This window comes from Heliangelus exortis, chromosome 5 (assembly GCF_036169615.1).
Source record: "Heliangelus exortis chromosome 5, bHelExo1.hap1, whole genome shotgun sequence".
Taxonomy (NCBI): domain Eukaryota; kingdom Metazoa; phylum Chordata; class Aves; order Apodiformes; family Trochilidae; genus Heliangelus; species Heliangelus exortis.
The window spans coordinates 40,718,299-40,740,795 of record NC_092426.1 but is presented as its reverse complement, the minus strand read 5'-3'; the positions used below and the strand labels follow the sequence as shown (position 1 = coordinate 40,740,795).

The window sequence follows — 22,497 nt, the reverse complement described above, 5'->3', positions numbered from 1 at the left end:
GCAGGAGTTAGTGGGGACTTCAGGAAGAATCAGTGGAAAAAACAACATTCAACCCAGGGTGTTACAGGAGGTAGAAGGTTCATAGAATCCCAGGATGTGAGGTTGGAAGGGACTCCAGGATGCCCTGGTCCAACCCTTCTCATTTTACTGTTTCTAGGAGATGTCCCAGCACCCCCTGTCTGCTTCTGTTTCCCTGCTGACTCTCCCTGAGAGGAGGAACAACAACATTTCCCCTTTCTTATTCTCCTGGAAATGATCCTGATCCTGCCTTCTGCCAAAAGCCCTTTTCTTCTCAGTCTAAATGGACTGAGAAGTAAGGCAGAGATTTTACCTTCCTCCAGGACTTTACCAAAGCCTTTAGGGGCTTTGGTGAATCTGAAGCATCTTCAGCTGCTTCCCCTCACCTCCTTCAGGTGTGCAAGCAGGAGTTGATCTTTACCTGAGTGGGAAGAAGTGGGTAAAAGCAGGATGAGAGCCTTTTCCTCAGGATGCCAGGATGGAGGTCTGGGTCTTAACAGTTTTTCTTTGCTGTTTCTGACAGGTTGAGCAGCCTGGATCACACTTCTAGGGACCTGAAACAAGGCACCTGCCTGATGCATGTTTAGCATCACCTGAATTCTTGAGGAGAACAAGGATTGCTCCTGCCAGCCTGACCCCTGGAAGCAGCACACAGGTATGGCAGAGAATCCTCCTAAGAAGAGGACTGAGCAGAGGATTTTTTCCATTTATTGACTCAAGAAGGGCTTTGTCACCTCTGCCTGACATATCTGTAAGAGCTCCAACCTTTCGTGGTATTTACAGCATGGGGAATGTTTTTTGCAGCAAAAAATGTCCTTTCAGAGGGTGAGGACTGTTCATGTAGCTAAAGTGAGTATAGGCTAAAGGTCTGGGAGGAGTATGCTGAGAAAAAGAAGAATGTTACCAGTGAGGTATTAATAAAACAATACTTAGACCTCTGGTTTAATATGGAAAATCACCTTCATTTAAACAGAAAGCTTTTCAAGAAAAGGAACAAAGATGTGTGTCTTGGGGGCAGGGGGCTAAGTAAGAAATTATTTAAATCATTGAGTTTTCAACTGGGCAAGGTGTTCCAGGTCCTGGAAAAAAAAAAAAACAACCCAACCACCCAACCAGAACATCCCTGCAGGACTGGCAAGGACTCCCAGAAAGCAGCTCTAGAAAAGATGAGGCCCTGTAATCCAAACCCTTAATCCCCACCTAGCATGGAACATCTTTCCCAGCAGTGTCTTCCAGTCCTGTTTTAAATGATGGGATTTTCCCTTCCCAGCTTGACAGAATTAATCTGCTTACTTCTTTTTCAACCCCTGACCACTGCAGATGCAGTTAGTTGTAGGAGATGGGAGGATTCTGTTTCCTGGGCTGTATTATGAAGGTTTAGGGCTGTGTTGTGTTGAACCAGTTGCAAGCATGAGTGTGGCTTATCAGGCTCATTTCAACCCCATCAGTGGCTGTGAAATTCAGAGTTCTCAGGCTCCAAGGAGCTTTTTTTCTATAATTCAGGATCTGGCAAGGCATAGGCTGTTTGAATGCCTGCAAGAAAGATAGTCTGGTTGGAAAGTGGAGTGAAATGCAAAGTCACATGCTGCTCATGCTGGAGGCTGGGAGAGGCAATTTTCAATTTTATTGCTTTGGTTCTGAAGCATTGACTGACCTCAGTTTTCTCTTCTCCCTTGGATGGTTTGGGAGGAACCATACAAAAGAGCTTTTTTGCCCTACGTGGTGCTGCTGGAGATTCCACTGCACATTTCCATCTGGGAATTGCAGGCTTGTCTTTGAGGAATATCGTGGGATTCTGCTGCTGTTTGCTGAAAGGCTCCATTCAAACAGCCAGAATAATCTGGAGTCAGATAAATGGGAACCTGGTCTTATTTAATCTGCCTCCCTTCAACACAAAGCAGACCTTCCTTTTGTGACATTTCACCCGCTTTCATCCTTAAATATGGAGAAATTTTAGTAGTTTGGAACTGTTACTCAGTCTCTAAAGCACAGGGGTGGAGTTTTGACCTTTTTATACCTGGGGAAGCACAGCCCCAGCTGAGCTGTAGAAACTCTCTGTTTGGGCACTTGGATTCATCCTCTTCCAAAGTGAATAAAAAAATACAGCCCGATACTGAGAGCAGCTGCGACCTGATTGCTGTGGGATGTGTGGATGGGGCTGCAAGAGGAGGTGAGGCCAGGGGTCCTGAAAATCTGTGCATGTTCCAGCCTTCCACATGGGCCACTTCCAGTGACACCCAAGGAGAAATTTAGGAGAAACTTAGGGAGAAATCCTGCTGCTTCTCCCTGCCCCCCAAAAAATTCCTGCTTCTAATGTGCTTTTCTGGAGTATTTCCTCAAATAGAAAGCCTAGCTGCAAACTGGGCCATTGGCCCAGTGTTTCATTAGCAAGACAAGTTAATTAAACCTATTGAAATTTGACTAAGTTGCCTGTGTCAGCTCAGAATTTCTTCCACACTGAGAATGGAGTTGGAAAGCTTTGATGTGTTCAGTGAGCCCAGTGCTAATTTGTCTCTTGTTTTTAATCAGCTGAAATTCTTTCCCAGGTTGGTGCTTGGCTGCTTCATGTGGGTTTTGTAGCATCCTTTATAGGATGGGGAGGTGGTGACTGAAGGATTTGTAGCACTTCAGATTATCTCCAGTTTACATTCCCAGTCCCCGTTTTGCTTTTTTCCAGGGACACAGTCAGTAAACCAAAGCAGAAAGGTACCTGTTCTCCTCTACTCTGCCCTTTTTGCTTTTCCCTGAAAGTTTATCTTGCTGCAGGCTTTTAAAATCACTACATTAGCTGGGGGGGGACACACTGCAAAGTAAAAAGCATGCTTTAAATACAGATGCTGCTGATAGTTCTTTGAAAAGCTGCATTTCTCAAGCTGGGAGCTATTGACCCCTTTCAGTGCAGTCACAAAGAAATCCCAGAGGAAATGGAGGGTGAGGGCCAGCAGGGAATACACATATATATAATTTTTTCTCCCCCCCCAAGTCGTCTTCTAACTGCACCTCCTGCTAGGCTGGCTATTGTTTGAGCCTCCGTTTGGGGATACCACTTCCCATGTAAGGAAAATGGCATCATGCTACATTCTTTCTAAAAATTGATTTTTTACAGTTGCCTTTTTTTTTTTTTTTTTTTTCTTGCTGAAAGTTGCTCTTTTGTGGAAGATGTGGGCAGAAGGAGAGGGTGCACATCTGCAGTCTTGGTCTCAGCAAAAGGTTTTGCTGTGGCTTTCCTCTGGTTTGGGTGATCTTGGGATAGCAAAGGTGGTTCAGATCTTAGAAGAGGAGCAGATATTGTTTTGCATTTCCCTGCATCCTAAACTTGGTAATAATCCTCCTCACCTTTTAATTTTTCTTGCTTAAAGCAGTGGGGCAGAGGCATGAAATGTCTCCTCTGTGTACCTTACTAATAGTAATAATAATAAAGAAATAATGATGATAATATAATTAATTTTGGGAGGGAAAATTTTTTATAGAAAGCATTTTCCTTTTTCCATTCACAGTCTATCGTTTCTCCAGTGTGTATTTCCAGTCCTGGTGCAAGCACACCTGGATACTTCTATGGGGATCCTGCCCCAGGCTAAGGGGACCTCCCCAGGCTATGGGGGTGGGTCAGAATATGTACAGCTTAGAAAAAAGGACTGAAAACACTCCTGATGTTTGGGTTTTTTTCTTTCCTGGTGCAGTAGCGCTTCTTGATGAAGAGAAACTGCCCTTTTTCTCCAATTAAGTCTGACCTCCAGACAAATTCACTTAGTGGCTTGTGCAACAGGAGAGCTGGAGCACGATGAGCATCAATAAAGCTGAAGCCTCTGACTCCAGAAAGAAGAGTCCAGAGTGGCAAAAGCATAAGGCTGGGAGCTGGGAAGACAGCCAGCTCTTCCTCTTGTCCCAGGAACTGGGTTACAGCCTTTAGCAGTGCTTCTTGTGCCTGCCATCCCTTCTGATGCTCTCCCTATAAAAGTCTGTTCATCAACTGATAACGTTGCAGGCTTCTGAAAAAAAAAAAAAAAAAAAGACATCAAGCTGTTGGAGAGTGTCCAAAGGAGGATGATGAAGGGTCTGGAAGGGGTGAGTGATGAGGAGCAGCTGAGGTCACTTGGATTGTTCAGCCTGGAGAAAAGGAGGCTGAGGGGTGACCTCATTGCAGGGGAAGATTTGGGGCTGGTTCTGATTTCCTCACTCCTGTGACCAAGGACAGGACTCAGGGAAATGGGAGGAAGGGGAATGAGGGGAGGTTGAGGTGAGAGATCAGGAAAAGGTTTTTTCCCCCAGAGGGCAGCTGAGCAGTGGCAGAAGCTCCCCAGGGAAGTGGTCCCAGCACCAAACCTGCCCCAGTTCAAGCAGCATTGGGATGATGCTCTCAGGCACATGGGGTGATCCTGGGGGGGCCCTACACAGGGACAGGAACTGAGATTGAGGATCCTGATGGGTCCCTTTCCAACTCAGCATAATCTATTCTATGAAAGCAGACAAAAAACCCACTCTCAGAAAAAGCAGCAATAAATTTTGTGGCTCATTTACCACAATTGTGTCATAATTATCTGTGTTATGTGGAGGGGTGATTACAAAAGTGGAAAAAAGGAAAATGCTTTCTATAAAAACGTTTTCCCCCCCCAAATTAATTATTTGATATTATCACCATCGTTATTTCTTTATTATTATTACTATTAATTGGCAAGGTACACATTTTCCCTTTTAAAATGTTGAACAACTTGACAATTTATAAGAAGATTGTAATTTTGGGAAAATGGAGTAAGGACTTCTTAAAGGTTCAATGTTTTGGGGTGTTTTTGTAAAAGCCTGTAAATGGAGGCTGCACTGATCAAAGGAAACAGATACCATATTGAGAAAAGTTTAGTTTTCTTTCATTTTTTCTTCAGGTTGTGAGTTAAATAGTTTGAAGAAGCTGAGATTTTCTTCCATCTCTAAATAATGAGTCTCTGAGAGAATCTTCCCTTCTGATAACTTGCAGTTATAGTAGTGATACAGTAGTGGAAGCCCACCAGGCTTTGCACCATCAAATTAAAGAATTCTTCCTGATGTCCAACCTGACATCCAGCATCTATTTTGTTCCTCTCTCACTTGGAGAAGGAAATTACCATCAATTCACTCCAGGATCCTCTTGGATTACTTATGCTCTGCTGTATTGGCCCCCCAGCAGATATTGGGGTGATAGAAGTCCCCATTGCCTCTACTCCAATGCAAAGCTGCCCATGAAAAACCCTCTATTCATCTGATATAAAAAAATAAATGGAAAAGCAGTTTGGTTTGAAACTTGCAGAATATGAAAAAGGTTATTATTGCTCTTGAGTGTCCTTAAAACTTGTTTTAAAGCTGAGGTTTCTTGCTTGCCCTGCTGTGTCTGTTTAGTGCAAAAGCTTGAAATCTGTTTTGTGAGGAGAGCCCACGTGTGGGGCAGCTGCTGGGCAGGCTTGGGCAGAGTCAAGATAATGATAATGTGATGGCTGAGCTGTCCTGGGTAAAACGACATTTTCCAGTGCTAATGGATGGGAGCTGCAGCCCTGGCAGACGCTGTATTTGTTGACAGTGCTGGCACATCCTGTGCCAGTGAAGAGGGGAGGTTTATGTTAGGCTTTAGTATAAAATTCTTTAATTTGAGGGTGCTGAGCCCCTGTGCCAGGTTTCCCAGGGAAGCTGTGGCTGCCCCATCCCTGGCAGTGTCTCAGGTCAGGTTGGATGGGGCTTGGAGCAACCTGGGCTGGTGGGAGGTGTCCCTGCCCATGCAGGGGTTGGCACTGGGGGAGCTTTAAGGGCACTTCCAACCCGAACCATTCCATGATTCCATGATTCTATTCTATAACATACAAGGACAGCCTTGGGCATGCTTCTGGTGGATGTTCAGGGCTGGTTTTAGCAGATGTGGCCCCAGCTGTAAGGTCCAGGTGACACAGTGGCATTTTGTGGTGGATGACAAGAAAGGGGACGTGTAGGGGCAGTGGATTCCTGTGCATCTGGAGGTCTCCAGCTCACCAGGGGACTGTCCACAGCTGTCCCTTTTCTGAAAAAGTGGAGCACAGCACATGTGTGAGGGGACCAACCTCCCCCAGCAGCACGTGCAAGGAGAAATAAATCCCAAAGGAGCATTTTCAAGCAGCATAAACTTCCTTCCTTTCATTATTTGTGGAAAGTTTATTTTCAAAGCTCCCAGCACTCACCAGGTGCTAATTTCCAGCTGGACTGGGGTACTCCTGGCTTCAGGTTCTGAAGGATGCAGGAGCCTGGGTCCCACCTTGCTGCATGGTACCAACCACTCCCTGAGCCCAGGAGGGAAGGAGAAAGCTTTTCCTGGGAACTGGCTGTTCTGCAAGAGCCATCTCAGACTATTCCTGGCATTTTTCCACGAGGAGAGGATGCTGGAGCTGGTGCCTGCCTCACCCACTGGTTTCCCCCATTCTGCAGCCAGGGTGGGTATCAGGCTTGGCCATTCCTGCTGAGCTGGTGATGCAGAGAGACAAATGGACCCTCAGTTCAATCCAGATGCCCACTGCAGAATTTGTCACTGACTCCTCAAACTGGGCCATTTATAACTTTTGTGGCTGCAAAATCCACCCACGAGTGCATTTCGAGCAGCCTAAAATCAATGCCCTCAATTCTGATTTATTTCTCCCCCAAATATTCGGTCAACAAGGAGGAAAGGAATCAGTTTATCCTTTTTTTTTTTATTTATTTTCCAACTCCATGCTTAAGAAGCTAGATCTCAGAATGAAGCTCCTTTTTTATCACAACCTCAGGGGCTGTTAGCTGTGTTGGCTCAGTTTCTGGGTCATGTTACTGGAAAGTGGAGTCTCTTGCCAGAACTGCCTTTGCTTTTCCATTTCCCTTTCCATCTCCCAATTTTGTGTGTTATCTGGTAGCAGCACTGAGGGCCAAACTCTCACTGAACTGATTGGAAACAGGAGTTGGTATCCTGCAATTCCATCTCCTCCTGCCAAAAATAAAAAAGTGTTCAAAAATAAAGACTACGTTTGGGCCACTGACATGAATACAATTTATGAGCATTTAAAATACCTGAAAATCTGTACAGTAAGGCTCTGAGTCTCCAAGTTGACTTAATATGACCACAGGTTTCCTAAAGATCAGTATATTCAACAAATCTTCATCCCAGGAAAAAGGGAATCAGTGATGCCTTTTAAAAAAAAGTCATCAAATGGGTTTTTTGTTTTGTTTTTTTTTTTTTTTGCTTTTTGGTTGGTCTGGAAACGACTCATTTGGAAAACCTGAAATGTTCAGTGTAAATCTGAACCCAGATGTTTAGGACTAGCAATATAAATCCCTAGGAGCACTCAGTAGTCCTGAGCATTAGGTGTGGAAAGCTGGAAGTGCTACTTGAGCTGCTTGAGATCTTGGGCTTCTGCTGGGTTTTCTTTGTTGCTCAGGAGTAATGGGAACTGTTGGGAACTACAGCAGCTGAAACTGTGCATAAAAAATCAGCTGTCAAGTCTGTAAATCACATCTCTGCAGATAATTCAGATAATTTTTATGATTTTTTTAATTACATAAGCCCTTTTTTTTTTTTTTCCCAAATCTTCATAGGCCATAAATCTTGGTAAAATCAAGTTTATGCAAATAGTTTCAGTCAACAAAAGGGCTCCATGTATATTTGTAAATATCAAAACACTCCCAGGTTTCTTAATGCAACATATTTTTGTTTTGGAAATGCCAAAGCTGATCCTTTCAACATTTAAAAATGAAAACCATGTTTTCCTATTAAAATTTGATCCAAACGATTTATAAAAAGGGGGTTTGGGTTTGTTTGGTGTGGTGCTCGAGGGGAGAGGATGCTGCATTTTTGGGGGCTTTTCAGTTAGGAGATATAAAAATATCTAGTTTCATCTGAAACTGAGCAAAACTTTGGGGAGCTGATGTGAAGAAACAGCTCTGTATTGCTTTGTTTCAGAAGAAAAAAAATCTTCCAGTGCAGAGTGAGGTGATTCTTCCCCATTCTGGGTTTGGGTTTTGTTTGGGTTTTTGTGTTGTCACCCCCCAGCAAAATCTGTTCATCAGCTTGCTGTGTTCTTTCTGATGATTCTGATGCAGAGTAGATTTTTCTTGGGTTTTCCTGATGTAAAAATTGTGCTCTATTGCTGGAAGAGTTCAGGGATGGTTTGGCAGGAAAATAACCATGAGGATGTTACTCTTGCTGGGGCTGGGGAGTGGCTCTTGTTGCTTCTAGCTGCAGGTAGCCTCTTGGATGGAGCTTTTTTTGTGCCTCTTTTCCCACCCACCTCTTGAGCCCCTGCACATCAAGGAATAAAGTGTGAGTGCTCTCAGTTAGCATTAAAAGTTTTTTTCACTGATTCTCTTTTATGCTGTCCCTGAGGATTTAAATGCCCACCCTCAGCCCCAGCAACAGCTTCTCTGAAGCCTCCCCAGGATGATATTTTGCTTCTCCTGCCTCTATCCCAGGTCCCCAGGGAGCAGCTCCCTCCTCCCCATGCCAAATGATGCTGATGCTGAGGAATTTTGGGTAGAGCCCATTGTGCACAGACTGGAGGTGCCTCCAGGTTTGAGGTCTGAGCTTGGCTGAAAAGGGAGGAGATGCTGTAAGGGAATTTTTAGAGCAGGGACCCAGGCTGTAGTGCAGAACTGGTTGCAATAGGCTTCTCAGGCAGGGAGGTCTGAGTGCAGGGTTTTGGGGGGGTCTCAGCAGGGTTGTAGAGCTTTTTAGGCACTGCTCAGGGCTGCTGTCATAGAACCATAGAATCCTAGAATTGGCTGGGTTGGAAGGGACCTCAGAGATCATCAAGTCCAACCCTTGATCCACTCCCCCCGTGGTTCTCAGCCCATGGCACTGAGTGCCACATCCAGGCTCTTTTGAAATATCTCCAGGGATGGAGAATCCACCCCTTCCCTGGGCAGTCCATTCCAATGGCTGATCACCCTCTCCAGAAAGAAATTCTTTCTAATGTCCAACCTAAACCTCCCCTGGCACAACTTGAGACCTCTTGTGCCCTCTTGTCTTGCTGAGAGTTGCCTGGGAAAAGAGCCCAACCCCCCCCGGCTCCAACCTCCTGTCAGGGAGTTGGAGAGAGTGATGAGGTCTCCCCTGAGCCTCCTCTTCTCCAGCCTCAACACCCCCAGCTCCCTCAGCCTCTCCTCATAGGATCTGTGCTGGATCCCTTCACCAGCCCAGTTGCCTCCTTTGGACCTGCTCCAGGACCTCAATCTCCTTCCTGAACTGAGGGGACAGTCCCAGTCCCAGGCACATCCTTCATTACTGCTTCTGGGAATCAATCAGCATCACTCTGGGTTCCTCCTTCATCAGAGGTGCTCTGTTGTGTCTGTCAGTGCTGCTCATTTGGGGTTTAGTTTCTGAAGGAGGGATGGGTTTTCACACTCTAGCACCAGGCAGAGGAGTTTGGTCTTGCAATGGGCTCAGCCATCTGGCCTGTTTTCTCCAAAGACCTTAAATGGGTGTCTAAAGTTGTAGAAGAAGCTGGAGGTGGTAGGGGCTCTGCTGAAGTGTGCTTAGTGGTTTCCTAGGTCAGGATTTAGTTGTCCCCTTGAATTTTGCTGTCACCTCTGATCTGGAGCACTCCTTATCTCAGCAAGGACCTCCATGCTTCAGCTCTGCACTGGTGCCACATCTCTGCCTCCCCCTTCCTCCCCTCTTCCTTAATTTTTCCTCTGCCTCCAGGTTTTTGGAGGCAACTGAGCTTTGCCACAGCCCCCTGCTTGCTGTCTCCTTGCTTTTCCTGAGGCAATGTTCAACCAACATCTCCTAAGACAGCCAAAATCTGTCCTATTGGGAGATGCTGAGAGCCCTGGGGCTCCTGAGTGGGGAGAAGGCTGAGAGGGGACCTTAGAAAAGTTTATCAATATCTGAAGAGTGGGAAAGTCTCTTTTCAGTGGTGCCCTGTGACAGGACAAGGGGCAATGGACACAAACTGGAACACAGGGAGTTCCAGCTCAACGTGAGGAAGAACTTTTTTACTGTGAGGGTGATGGAGGACAGGAACAGGCTGGGCAGAGAGTGATGGGGTCTCCACCCCTAGAGACTCTCAAGACCCATCTGGATGTGGCTTTGTGTGACCTGCCCTGCTTTGGCAGGGGAAAAAGTTGGACTCAGTGACCTCCCTTCCAACCCCTACCAGTCTATGATTCTCTGTTGCAAAGGACTTTTTGCTAAAAGGATGTGTTAATGAGAGAAAGACTCTAAAGGTTGCATTGGGATGATGGTCTCAGGCACATGGTGTGATTCTTGGGGTGCCCTACACAGGGACAGGAGTTGGACTTGGGAATCCTGATGGGTCCCTTCCAGCTCAGCAGATTCTGTGATTTCTGTGCTTCACAGCAGTCTTTATATGTGTATGGGTTTTTTTAGGAGAAAGCTTGTTAAATATAAAAGTTAGAGCCCTTTGCCTTCCCTCTGAGTGAATCATGGGGGAGCTGGGGTTGAACTGGTGTCCAGGTCTCAGCTCACATTTCTTATGGAAATTGTTGTAAATTGGTGTAACTGGCTTGGCAGTAACCCCCTGTGCTGCAAAGGGGCTGTTCTGGCACTGGAGCTGCCCTTCCCATCAGCTGTGGGAATTGTGTGCTATGAATTCATCACTTTGAGGACACCTGGATAATGGACACATGGCTCAGTTCTTGCTGATGTTCCAAGTTGCTCACAAAAGAGCAAAAGTGTGCTTATTTTTCCCTTATATTTCCCCAGAGTTCAACTGGAGGTGACACTTTATTCCAGGGAGGTAGTTTTTACCTCTTTTAATGAGTAACTTGATACTGGGCTGTCTCCTAAAAGGGCTGTCACTACTAGAAAGGGAAAAAATTAAAAAAATCCTTTTGCCAAGGCAGTGAAGCTGTAGAAATTGCTAAAAGAGGAGGGAAGGCAGAAGCAGGGAGCTGCGATTACAGCAGGAGCCAAGAGACCTCCCAAGCTCCCGAGAGAGGGATTCCTGCTCTGAGCATCTCATGCACCCCTAAGTAGTGATTGCTCAACCTTTCCAGTCATGGTGAAAGAAAGTAAAAAATCCTTTCTGGGTAATAAATCAGTGCTGTGACAACAAGGAAGGGGAAAATATCTGTTGTGTTTGCTTTCTGGTGTTGTCTCATGAGCAATGTTAATGGCTGAAAGCCTCAAATGATGACAAAGCATCAAATAAGGTGGGAAAGGGCCATTATGACCCAGAGTTTCTTGGAATTAAATCTGGTTGGAATCTGAGCATCTTATTGCAGCAATTTGCCATTCATTTCTTTTATTAACAATCATTTTTTCCTGTTTATCTACAATGATGCAGTGTCCTTATGGCAGCCCCAACAACTGCTTGGGAGGCAGCTGAATGCTACAGAAGCTTTATAAGTATTCTTCCAGCTCTCTGCCAAATAGCTTCATCCTCTGCAATTTAATATTTTGAATGTCAGTGGCCTGCAGGTCATCTTTGAATTGAAAATGCTCAGGGATGATGTTTCTGGGGGCTTTTACCCATTGCTTGCTTAGTTCCTGGTGTTCTTTGGTCTTCCCTCAAATTCTGAACCTCTGCCAGAGTGAGAGTATCCCAACCTTTGTAACAAGAGTTGTACAGAGGAGGAGAGTGGGGCATCATGACCAAGGCTGCCCAAAGCACTGTGACTGCTATCTGGATGTCACTGCAGTTTCTGGTGACACTCCCACTCACCTCCTTGCCATGAGGAGTTTATCCCCTGGCTGCCGAAGAACTTTCTCCTCTTCTGAATATAAGAATTGATGGATTATTTATTCTCAGCTGACCTTTCCTCCCACAGACCATCCTTGAAGCCTGGTGAGAGGGGTGCATGTCCATTGGGAGGTTTTACCTGGCCAAAACACAGCTCTGAGAATTGAGACTATTGCTTCTGGGTTGCTAATAAACCTGGAAAGTTCCTCCAGTGGGAGGAGGTGGATCTAGGTGAGAACATTCACAGCACTGAGAAATAAAAGAAAAAGTCACAGGGAGTTTTGTGGGCTCTTCCTGGCACCTTCCCAGCGAGCTGTGCTGGGAAAACTGGGAGTCTCAGGGAAAATGGGCTTTCATTGTCAGAAGGTAGCTTAGATCTTGCTTTACTCTTTGCCTTCATTCTTTAGAAATGGAAAAGCTTCTTCTGTCTTGTTTGGGGGAGTCCCTGCCCCAGCTGCTCCTCCTGTGCATTGCAGAGCCTCAGGGATGCTCGTTGCCTGGATACGGAGCAGCCCTGCATCTCAGCCCCCCAGCAAGCCCTGCCAGAGCAGGGGGGGGGCTGTGGTGAGAGAGGGGGTGGGGGGAAATTGAGGCAGGAGCATTGAGTCCACCTGATGCAGCTTGCAAGCTCAAGCTTTCCTTTTCCTTTGCTATCCTTATTTTTAATTTCTCTTTATTATTACCGATAGGAGCAAAGTGCAGCCCAGCTGCTCAGTGGAGAGATCCAAGGGCTCCTGCAGGGTGAGGTGCTTCATTCCACTTAGCAAACCAGCCCTTGTGCTGTCTCTTGAATAAGCATTTTATTCCACAGCCTTGTTGGGAGCCTCCTGCTGCTGCTCCCACTCCAGCTGCTGCCAAGGAGCCTTCCTGGCAAGGGGGCATTGGAGCCCCTTCCCTGGGGCTGAGAACGAGATGAAGATGACAGTGACTGCTGAATATTTTAAAACTCTTTCCTCCCAAACATGAAAATGCTCTTTGCACTTCATGCACACCACTGCTGGGTGACAGCAATTGCCCAAGTCATGCATTATTCCTCTGCTAACTGCACTGCAAGGACTTTTTCTCCTCTCTCCTTGGCTGAGCACATGTCAGGATGTTACTGGCAGGACACCCTGTCATGCAGCACATGAGTTAATGGCTGTGAATTAGAATCCTAGAATTAGCTGGGTTGGAAGGGACCTCAGAGATCATCAAGTCCAACCCTTGATCCACTCCCCCCGTGGTTCCCAGCCCATGGCACTGAGTGCCACATCCAGGCTCTTTTGAAATATCTCCAGGGATGGAGAATCCACCCCTTCCCTGGGCAGCCCATTCCAATGGCTGATCACCCTCTCCAGAAAGAAATTCTTTCTAATGTCCAACCTAAACCTCCCCTGGCACAACTTGAGACCTCTTGTGCCCTCTTGTCTTGCTGAGAGTTGCCTGGGAAAAGAGCCCAACCCCCCCCGGCTCCAACCTCCTTTCAGGGAGTTGGAGAGAGTGATGAGGTCTCCCCTGAGCCTCCTCTTCTCCAGCCTCAACACCCCCAGCTCCCTCAGCCTCTCCTCATAGGATCTGTGCTTGAGAATTCTGCTAAGTAGGATCAGTCAACACAAAATTTTTAAGCTCAGTTACTTGAAATTGGGGGTAGGAGCTGGTGTAATACACTGGTTTTGCTGTATGTGTCTGGAGAGCACTGGGCTGTTCTAAACTTGTGTGGACCAGCCAGAAGGCAGGAGGGCTCTGCAGAGGGACCTGGACAGACTGGAGAGTTGGGCTGATTCCAACGGGATGAGGTTCAACACGGCCAAGTGCCGGGTCCTGCACTTTGGCCACAACAACCCCATGCAGTGCTACAGGCTGGGCACAGAGTGGTTGGAGAGCAGCCAGGCAGAAAGGGACCTGGGAGTCTGGATTGCCAGGAAGCTGAACATGAGCCAGCAGTGTGCCCAGGTGGCCAAGAAGGCCAATGGCATCCTGGCCTGTATCAGGAACAGCGTCGCCAGCAGGTCCAAGGAAGTGATTCTGCCCCTGTACTCAGCCCTAGTGAGGCCTCACCTCTAGTACTGTGTCCAGTTCTGGGCCCCTCAGTTCAGGAAGGATATCGAGGTCCTGGAACAGGTCCAAAGGAGGGCAACCAGGCTGGTGAAGGGACTCGAGCACAGGCCCTATGAAGAGAGGCTGAGAGAGCTGGGGCTGTTCAGCCTGAAGAAGAGGAGGCTCAGGGGAGACCTCGTCGCTCTCTACAACTCCCTGAAAGGAGGTTGGAGCCAGGTGGGAGTTGGTCTCTTTTCCCAGACGACTTTCAACAAGACAAGAGGACACAGTCTTAAGTTGTGCCAGGGGAGATTTAGGCTGGATATCAGAAAGAATTTTTTTACGGAGAGGGTGATCAGGCAATGGAATGGACTGCCCGGTGAGGTGGTGGATTCTCCATCCCTGGAGACATTTAAAAAGAGCCTGGATGTGGCACTCAGTGCCATGGTCTAGCAACCGCACCGGTGGGTCAAGGGTTGGACTTGATGATCTCTGAGGTCCCTTCCAACCCAGCTAATTCTATGATTCTATGATTCTATGAAACAGCACTTGGGAAGGTTTGTGAAGTCAAGGTAATTAACCTTTAGGTTGAGATAGCATGGGAGATCTCTGATAATCATAGAATCATAGAATTGGCTGGGTTGGAAGGGACCTCAGAGATCATCAAGTCCAACCCTTGATCCACTCCCCCGGTGGTCTTCAGCCCATGGCACTGATTTTTAAATATCTTCAAGCCAGGATCTTCTTGTTTGAAGCAGTGGAAACCTGCATGGCAGAAATGCTGTCTGATCCAAGAAGAAATACATTCAATTTTAATATAAGGTGAGAAAACAAATCATGCAGCCCTGGGGGAACTGAACACCTGAGCAAGGCCACACTGAGATCAGTGACCTCTCCTCTGGGTTTGGTCTTAGATGGAGTCCATGTTGGGCTTTTAAAAAGATACTACTGTAATGGTGTTGTTGTAATCTCTCTATCATGGAGCTCAAAAATGGAGAAAGTTTGTCCCACATGAAGATTGGCTTCATCCTCATTGCTGATGGAGATCAGCACCTGACTTTGAGCTGGTGTTAGAGACAAAACTTGTTGGAAAACTGAAAGGTAGAAGGTCAGGAAACTTTTAGCAATTTTTTTCCTAAGTCTTCCAAAAATACTATTTATGAAAACTTTTATTTCTCTGCAAAATGAGTGCCAAGTGCTTGGTGGCACAAGTGTGTTCTGATGTTGTAGTTCACAGTATGTCCATTTGCACACCCATGAGGAGGGGCAGAGGATGAAAGATGCAGCTCACTGAACTCCTGAAGTTCAAAATCTGCTTTGTCTTGGCTCTGTGTGCTTAAATAGAGACCTATATATACATATATATATATGTATGAAAATGTGCACACAAAGCCACTGATTGTCAGGGAGTAAAACTTCCCAGAGGCTTAGGATGTGCTGGAGGCAGAAAGGAGAAGCCCTTCTTTTTTATAAGGAAGTTAGAAATAAAATGGCTATAGGCTGGAACAAGGTTTTTGTCTTGTATAACAAGACAAATAAACAAATTGTTCATTGCTCTCTTCCTGTCTTCATAAATACATTTGTGAGATGTTTTACCATCTCATTTGTTTAGGTAAACCCAACTACACACTAAATAAAGGGTATCAATAAACTGTTCTATCAAAACCAGATTTTGCTATTGATATCCCTCTGACCTGTTGGCTTAAGCACATTACACACACACAAAAAAAGGTGTTTAAAAGTAAAACACACCCCTTTCTTTTCCTGGATTTTTTTTTAATTATTCCTGATTATTCCTGATTTTTTTAGTTAATCCTGATAGAGACAGGAGGCAGAAGGGCTGCATAATTTGGAGAGAATGAGTGGATAGAAGGAATGAGTGGATAGGAAGGACTCTGGGTACTGCTGAAAGGAAGAGTGGAATAACATTTTTAGGAACTATATGAGCTTGAAGGAGCTTTAAGAGACAGAATGGAGGTTGAGATTCTTACCTGTGAGCTCAGATGTGCTTGAATGGCAAGGAAACATTGAATATTTAGTGAAATAGTAAGGAATCATTGCTACTCAGCTACCTCTTTACTGGGGAAAAAAAAACAAGTTGTGTTCTCTTTCATCTATCTGATGAGGCAAGTATCATATTTTGAAATTTTAGGGAGAGTCTTTGCTGTTGTGGTCCAAAAATAGAAAGGCTGCTGTAGTTTTATGCACAGAAATAGGAAAAAAATAGGAAAAAAAAGAAATAGGAAAAAAATAATAAATCTTGATCTCTTTCAGTGTAAGACAACTTCTCCAAGAAGCACTTGAGTTTGGCCTGGTGAACTCTTTAGGTTAATAACCTAGCAATGAGGTTTGCTTGTGCTCCTTGCTGAGAACTGGGAAAACCAGGAATGTCAGCCTGGATCTTCTGTGTCCCAGGTTAAGGCCCAACACCCATACTACTTCCTTAAAACTTTCTTATTTTGATAATAATTTCCATCCTGGCTTCACAGGAATACCCCAAAATGCCCGGTTTTGAGTCTTAAAATGAGGCCAATTTTTTTCCCTCCAATGAGGGAAAATGAGGCCACAATTTTCCCTCCCCAGAGTGAAAGAAATTCCCAGATCCCAGATGCAGGCTCCATCTGGAGGATGCAGCCAACTCTCAGGAAATCCCTGATGTTCCATCCTGCAGAAAGACAGGAAATGAAAGGATGATTCCCCCAACCCCAATGCCACCAGAAATGCTATTCAGAGAGTTGCCTTTGCAGGAGGATGGATTTTTATTTTCTGTAATTTCAGAACCCAAGCAGCTGTTTATCTGTCAGCACTTCATGGCTCAGCAGCCCTGGATAAGCAGAAGGTTTCCCTGGGACCCTGGCACCCCGTTCCTACTTGCAAGGAAATCTCTTTTTAGCTAAATGGAAAAGGAAAGCTGTAAAGGGTGAGGTGGGTGAGTTTTCTTGTAAAAAAGTTTCAAGGAGTTATAAAATACATGTCAGAGCTCATGTTTGCAGCTTCTGGCTTAGCTGCCTTGGAAATAATTTGCAGTTAAACTTTTTTTTTTTTATCATTTCAGTTTCTGCTGGGGAAAAGGAAAAAAAAAAACAAAAGAGCTAGGGACAGGAAATTCCTTCAGATGATACCCATCTCTTGATGCCACATTTATTACCTGTAGGGTTTGGTGTTTTGCACACCCCAGGGTAAAGCTGACAGGGTATCCAGCATAGCCAGAGAACATCTTCACTGGGTTGGCTGGTAATGAAGAAAAGATCAGAGCTATTTTCCCATAAACTCTCTGTTCCCTGGGCCTGCCTGATCCCCTCTTGCTCTCTATTTTGGTATCTTTGTCAGCTTGCTGGCAAGACACTGAAACAGCACTTCTGGGAGTAGCCAGAAGTTTCAATCAACTCAGATTTCCTCAAACCCTTCCTTGGACATTCATTCCAATTCCTAGTAAAATGCCTAGGCAGCTCTTTGCTCAGGATTTCACCTCATTTTGGAGCTGTTACTTTGCAAGCCTGATTTTAAAGCCTAATTTTACAAGTTACTTTTCCTTCACTGTGTTTTCTTTTCACTGTGCATTTTTGAATGCCAAGAGGATAAACAGGGTGGAGGAGGAGAGACCAATATTTTAAGAGGTAACACAGAGTTTCCCTTCTTGTTTCTGCTGCTGTTGAATAGATTTCCACTGCTTCAGATTATTGCACAAAAATAGCCTAGCATTAATAATACATTCAAAAAGCAACCTATTATTTGGGATGAAATGTTCTGTGTTTGGTCAGACTGACTTACAGCTAAAATCTTTGCTGGTTCTGTAGCTCTGGGGAAGAGAATTCCATTTTCCTTTTCTGAGGAGAGTTGTGTGGATGGAGAAAAGTTCCTCTAGTGAATCAAAACTGAACAAAACAAGGTTTTTTTCCTTCAGTCTTTCAGAAGAGCCTGGGTGGAGTGTGGAACCAGAAGAGGGGAGATTTGGGTGCTTGAGATAGAAGCAAACAAAGCCACACGAGGGTGGCCAGAGCTGTGAGCTGGGTGTGATCCTCTTCTTGGATCAAAGGAGCTGAGAAGGGAATAATGGCAAAGGGATTTGTACATCAAATTCTGTCCCCTTTGCAGCACCCTCAGACTGCTTTCCTATCCCTTGCTTTCCTGAAAAATAACCTCACCATGATCCCCCTATGAACTGGTAAGGAAAAACAGGGGGAGGAAGAGTGGTTTAGTGAAAATCTTATTCCAAGTGGAGCTGCACTAATAAGCTCAGGGGCCTGAACAACAACAGAAAAACCCCAACACCCTCATGAAGAAGCATGAAGAATAAATCCCACTGAGTCTTTAGGATCCTGCCTGAGTCCCTAATTCCCCAAGGCAGAGAGCAAAGAAAATTTAAAAAGTTTGTTTTCACAAAGCAAAGCCAAAAAATGTCCAGTTCTGATATAAGGTGAGTCTTGGGGGATGTCTCTTCTTTATTGCTACATGGGGCCAGTAGAGGAGAGATGAAAAATACACAATTTGATTATTTTTTTTTTTAAATCATCCATTAAACACCTCTTAATTTTAGTGGGACTGGTGCCTGCCTGTGTTTTCTTGCTGGAGCTGCCCCAAAGTGTAGGGAGGGCACAGAGGATTTGGATGTGGGTCAGATTTTCCATGCTTGGCAGCACCAGTGGGGATTTGTCCTGTTCCTGCACCACCTTTCCCTGTCACTCTCTGTTCTTTTTTTTGTCCCCCAGTGAAGCCTCTGGCAAAAGCTTCAGCATCAGAAAGTTTTTAAAAATAGTATTTGCAACTCACTGGGGAGAGAGCAGAGTGATCCCCTGGTTCCCTGAGGATACTCCCCCAACTAAATGCAATTTATCCATCTCCTCAGCTCCAGGACTGCACAAGTTTGATGGAAAAATCTCTTATTTATGATGGGAGCAAAGAGTGAGACTCAGTGCTAGCAAATGACCCCTGGCTGGAAGGAATCTCTTAATGCTTTTCAATGAAAAGCTTGGGGCTGGAGACAGAAGCCCAATAAAAGGTGCATTATACAGCATGGCCAGCAGGTCCAGGGAAGGGATTCTGCCCCTGTGCTCAGCCCTGGGGAGGCCACAGCTTGAGTCCTGTGTCCAGTTCTGGGCCCCTCAGCTCAGGAAGGAGATTGAGGTGCTGGAGCAGGTCCAGAGAAGAGCAAGGAGGCTGGGAAGGGATCCAGCAGAATTCCTGTGAGGAAGGGCTGAGGGAGCTGGGGGTGTTGAGGCTGGAGAAGAGGAGGCTCAGGGGAGACCTCATCACTCTCTCCAACTCCCTGAAAGGAGGTTGGAGCCAGGGGGGGGTTGGGCTCTTTTCCCAGGCAACTCTCAGCAAGACAAGAGGGCACAAGAGGTCTCAAGTTGTGCCAGGGGAGGTTTAGGTTGGACATTAGAAAGAATTTCTTTCTGGAGAGGGTGATCAGCCATTGGAATGGGCTGCCCAGGGAAGGGGTGGATTCTCCATCCCTGGAGATATTTCAAAAGAGCCTGGATGTGGCACTCAGTGCCATGGGCTGGGAACCACGGGGGGAGTGGATCAAGGGTTGGACTTGATGAGCTCTGAGGTCCCTTCCAACCCAGCCAATTCTATGATCTCTTCTCATTTCCAGACATAATGGGTTGCTAATAATACCTGATTTAGGGATAAAGCTGAGTCTATCAACACTGGGGGTGGGATAATGGCATTAATAAGGCTAATTGAGGTTGGTGCTGTAAGCTGGCTTGCTCCTGGCTTTGTTAATTGACAGTTACTTCTCTTCAGCTGGGATGGAAACACTGCTCTTCCCCCGTGAAGCTGGAAGGCAAGAGGATGATGGTTAGAAGGTGGTGTAGCATCTTTCCAGGAGCAAGCAAACAGAAGTTAACAGGTCTAATAGGTGTCACTTTATTACCTGGTTTTATTCTGTATAAATAAGAACAGGTGCTGTGACTCCTGCTGCAAGACTTGGAGTGGGAAACTGGGCTTGGTGGGGTTGATTTAGGGCTGTTAAAAAAGGGAAAGAAATGGGAGACAGAAGGGCTGCTGGGGGTTTAACCCTGGAGAAGGAACTTGGCATTACATCCTCTCTCTGTGTTAGACCAGTACTCCCCTGGATATTAATTATGGAGGTATTTATGTGAACCCCCTGTTAGCACTAATTAGAGTTAATGGGAGGTACAGAGGGGTGTTAATAAGGCAAGAGACAATGCAGCTCCCATTTCTAAGGTTAAATATTCAATAGCTCTAGCTTAGACATCTCCAGCATATAGACAGATATAATCATAAGCATATGGGCACACTTGTACCAGACCAGAACAGTTTTGCTTTTTTTTCTTTCTTTTATTTTTTTTTTCTCTTTTTTTTTCTTTTTTTTTTCTTTTTTTTCCTTTTTCTTCTTTTTTCTTCTTTTTTTCCTTTTTTTTCTATTTTTTTCTTTATATTTTTTCTTTTTTTTCTTTTTTATTCCTTTTTCCTTTTCTTTTTTTTTTCAATTTTTTTCTTTATCTTTTTTTTCTCTTTTTTCCTTTTTTTTTCTTTCTTTTTTCTTCCTTTTTCCTTTTTTATTTTTACTTTTTTTCAATTTTTTTTCTTTGGTTTTTTTTCTTTTTTCTTTTCTTTTTTCTTTTTTCTTTTTCTTTTCTTTTTTTTCTATTTTTTCTGTCTTTTTATTCCTTTTTTTTCTTTTTTCTACTTTTTCTTTCTTTTCTTTTTTCTCTTTTCTTTTTTCCTGTTCTTTTTTAATCTTTTTTTTCTAGTTTTTATTTTTTCTCTTTTTCTTTTTTCTCTTTTTTTTTCCTCTTTTTTTTTCTTTTTCTTTTCTTTTTTTTCCCCCCTCAGTTATTCCCACCTCACCCCGTTTTTCCTTAAAGATCAACCAGCACTGTGGCAGTGACCTCAGTTACCATTACTAATATAACTCTGCCCACTCTTCATAACACACCTCAGAATCAGAGTTCATTAGCAAACCATTTGCTGTCCCCTTTTTTGTCCTTGGCATTAATGCCAGCAGAGTCACTTCAGAGGAGCTGCACGGGCTTTGTTCTGAGCCTTGGGATAAAAAAACCTCAGAGCCTGAGCTCGAGTGGGTCATGGAATATCTGAGGTCTGTCAAGTCCCCATCACTGTGCTCTTCTTTTGAACTCTGAAGGCAAAAAAGATCTTGCTCTTGATTGTTATCATCTATCCTCAATATTTTGAAAAAAAAACAGGCTCAGTGAAGGGTTGAGGCTCCAAAATCTACAGGCTGAGTCGGGATGCTGCTGCTGCTGTGCAGGGATGTCCTCCTGGAAGGTTTCTTTTCAGGACTGACCTGGAAACTTGCAGCTTTTTCAGAGCTCTGAGCCTGTCCCAGGTGCTCTCACATACCCCCAGGGCAGGGTTTGCTTCCCTAGGATCTGTTGCTTTGCCACGAACATTCCTGGTGGTCTCAGATTTGGGCAAGAAGTGATTTTTTTTTTTTTTCGCCCAGGCAATTCCATAGTGATGGGGCTGGTGGTACCCTGCAGTGCTCATCTCCTTTTTCCTGGAGCAGTTTTCCAAGTGGAAGGACATCCCAGCTTGGCACAGGGATGGTTTGTGGCAGAAACTGCCCAAGCTTCACTGGTTGGGGTGCCAGACATTGAAGCATCTGGAGAACTGGAGATAAAACCTCTGGGGCTGGGTGGGAAGTCAGAGGATGAGCTGGGGATGATTTATTTTGCCATAGCCATTTGTTAGTTTATTCTCTCAGTCTTTATCTCTTTTTCCAATTGTTACAAGTCCCTGTTTTATTTGGTAAGCTTTGTAATTAATAATGCATGCTTGGTTTGATAGGAGATGCTCTCACAGGGTCATATCCACATGGAGCTTTTTCTTTTGTTTGTTTTTGTTCACAGGTACATTTTTTATGACTGTGGAGAGCTTACTGCCCATATTTAAACTGGTGGGATAAAAAGCTTTTGGTGGTGTGTTGTTTTTTTTCTCTCAAATTTGGAATAAGCTGTATTGATTTGAGAATTCTTGCTGGACATTGTTTGTAGTGAACAGATGCTAAGAAGTCTCATTCTGTGCTCTGCAGCATTGCTAATTCAGGTCTTCACCTGCCCAGCTAAAGTAGGAAGATCCCCTCCTCCAATATGGCTTATGGTTTATGGGGAAGAATCTATTTTTCTGGTGTTTCTACATTTAAATGTTAACAAAAAAAAAAAAAAAAAAAAGAGTAGATCCATTATCTTTAAAAAGGGAAGAGCCCCTGCATGATAAAATGTTTCCATTCAATTGATTCCTGAGCCTTCAGCTGCAGCAGGGGAGGATAAACAGCAGTCATGGCAAATAATTCTATTTCAACTGGAAAAATGTGGCCTCAGTTGGAGCAGAAGATGAGGCCATGCTCTGCTTGTGTGGTTGGAAAAATGAAGCAGAATCTGAGCAAAGACATTGTCAAACCCAGGGAGGTTAAGCAACCTTTGCCCCAGGCAAATAAATTCCCTTGTTTTTCTAAGCCACTTCAGCCAGCCTGGAAAATGGAGCTCTCCAAGCAAAGCTGAGGGAGTAACCACAGCTTAAAGCTGCCTCCAGGAGCTAAATCCTGCAGTTATTCTCCTTAAAATAAACAGGAATTCTGTGCTAAATTCCTCCCTACCTTGCCTGTGACTCGTATACATGTCTCATACTTTTTGAAGAAGGTATTCAAAGTCTTCAGATAAACCCTTGTGCATCAATACCTGCCTTAAAATATTTTTTTTTTCTGGGTTAATTGTTGATACCATATCTACTAGTGTAGTAACTTTTCCCTGTTAAATGGCTTCATGAGATCTGACATTAACAAAATATCCTGCCCTATAATTGATATTTTTTT

At 44.7% G+C, this 22,497-nt stretch overlaps 1 protein-coding gene and 1 long non-coding RNA gene across 5 annotated transcripts in view; one reads left to right on the top strand and one right to left on the bottom strand.

Moving 5' to 3' along the window:
* The window catches only part of TSPAN18 (tetraspanin 18), a 115,950-nt gene that overhangs the window by 55,377 nt on the left and 38,076 nt on the right, over positions 1 to 22,497 (top strand). For all 3 annotated transcript variants that reach the window (XM_071744986.1, XM_071744989.1, XM_071744987.1), the window contains exon 2: positions 542 to 673. The gene's annotated coding sequence lies outside the window, so the exon portion shown is untranslated. The remainder of the gene's footprint in view (positions 1 to 541; positions 674 to 22,497) is intronic.
* The window catches only part of LOC139796635 (uncharacterized), a 521,507-nt gene that overhangs the window by 495,053 nt on the left and 3,957 nt on the right, over positions 1 to 22,497 (bottom strand). The window lies entirely within an intron of this gene.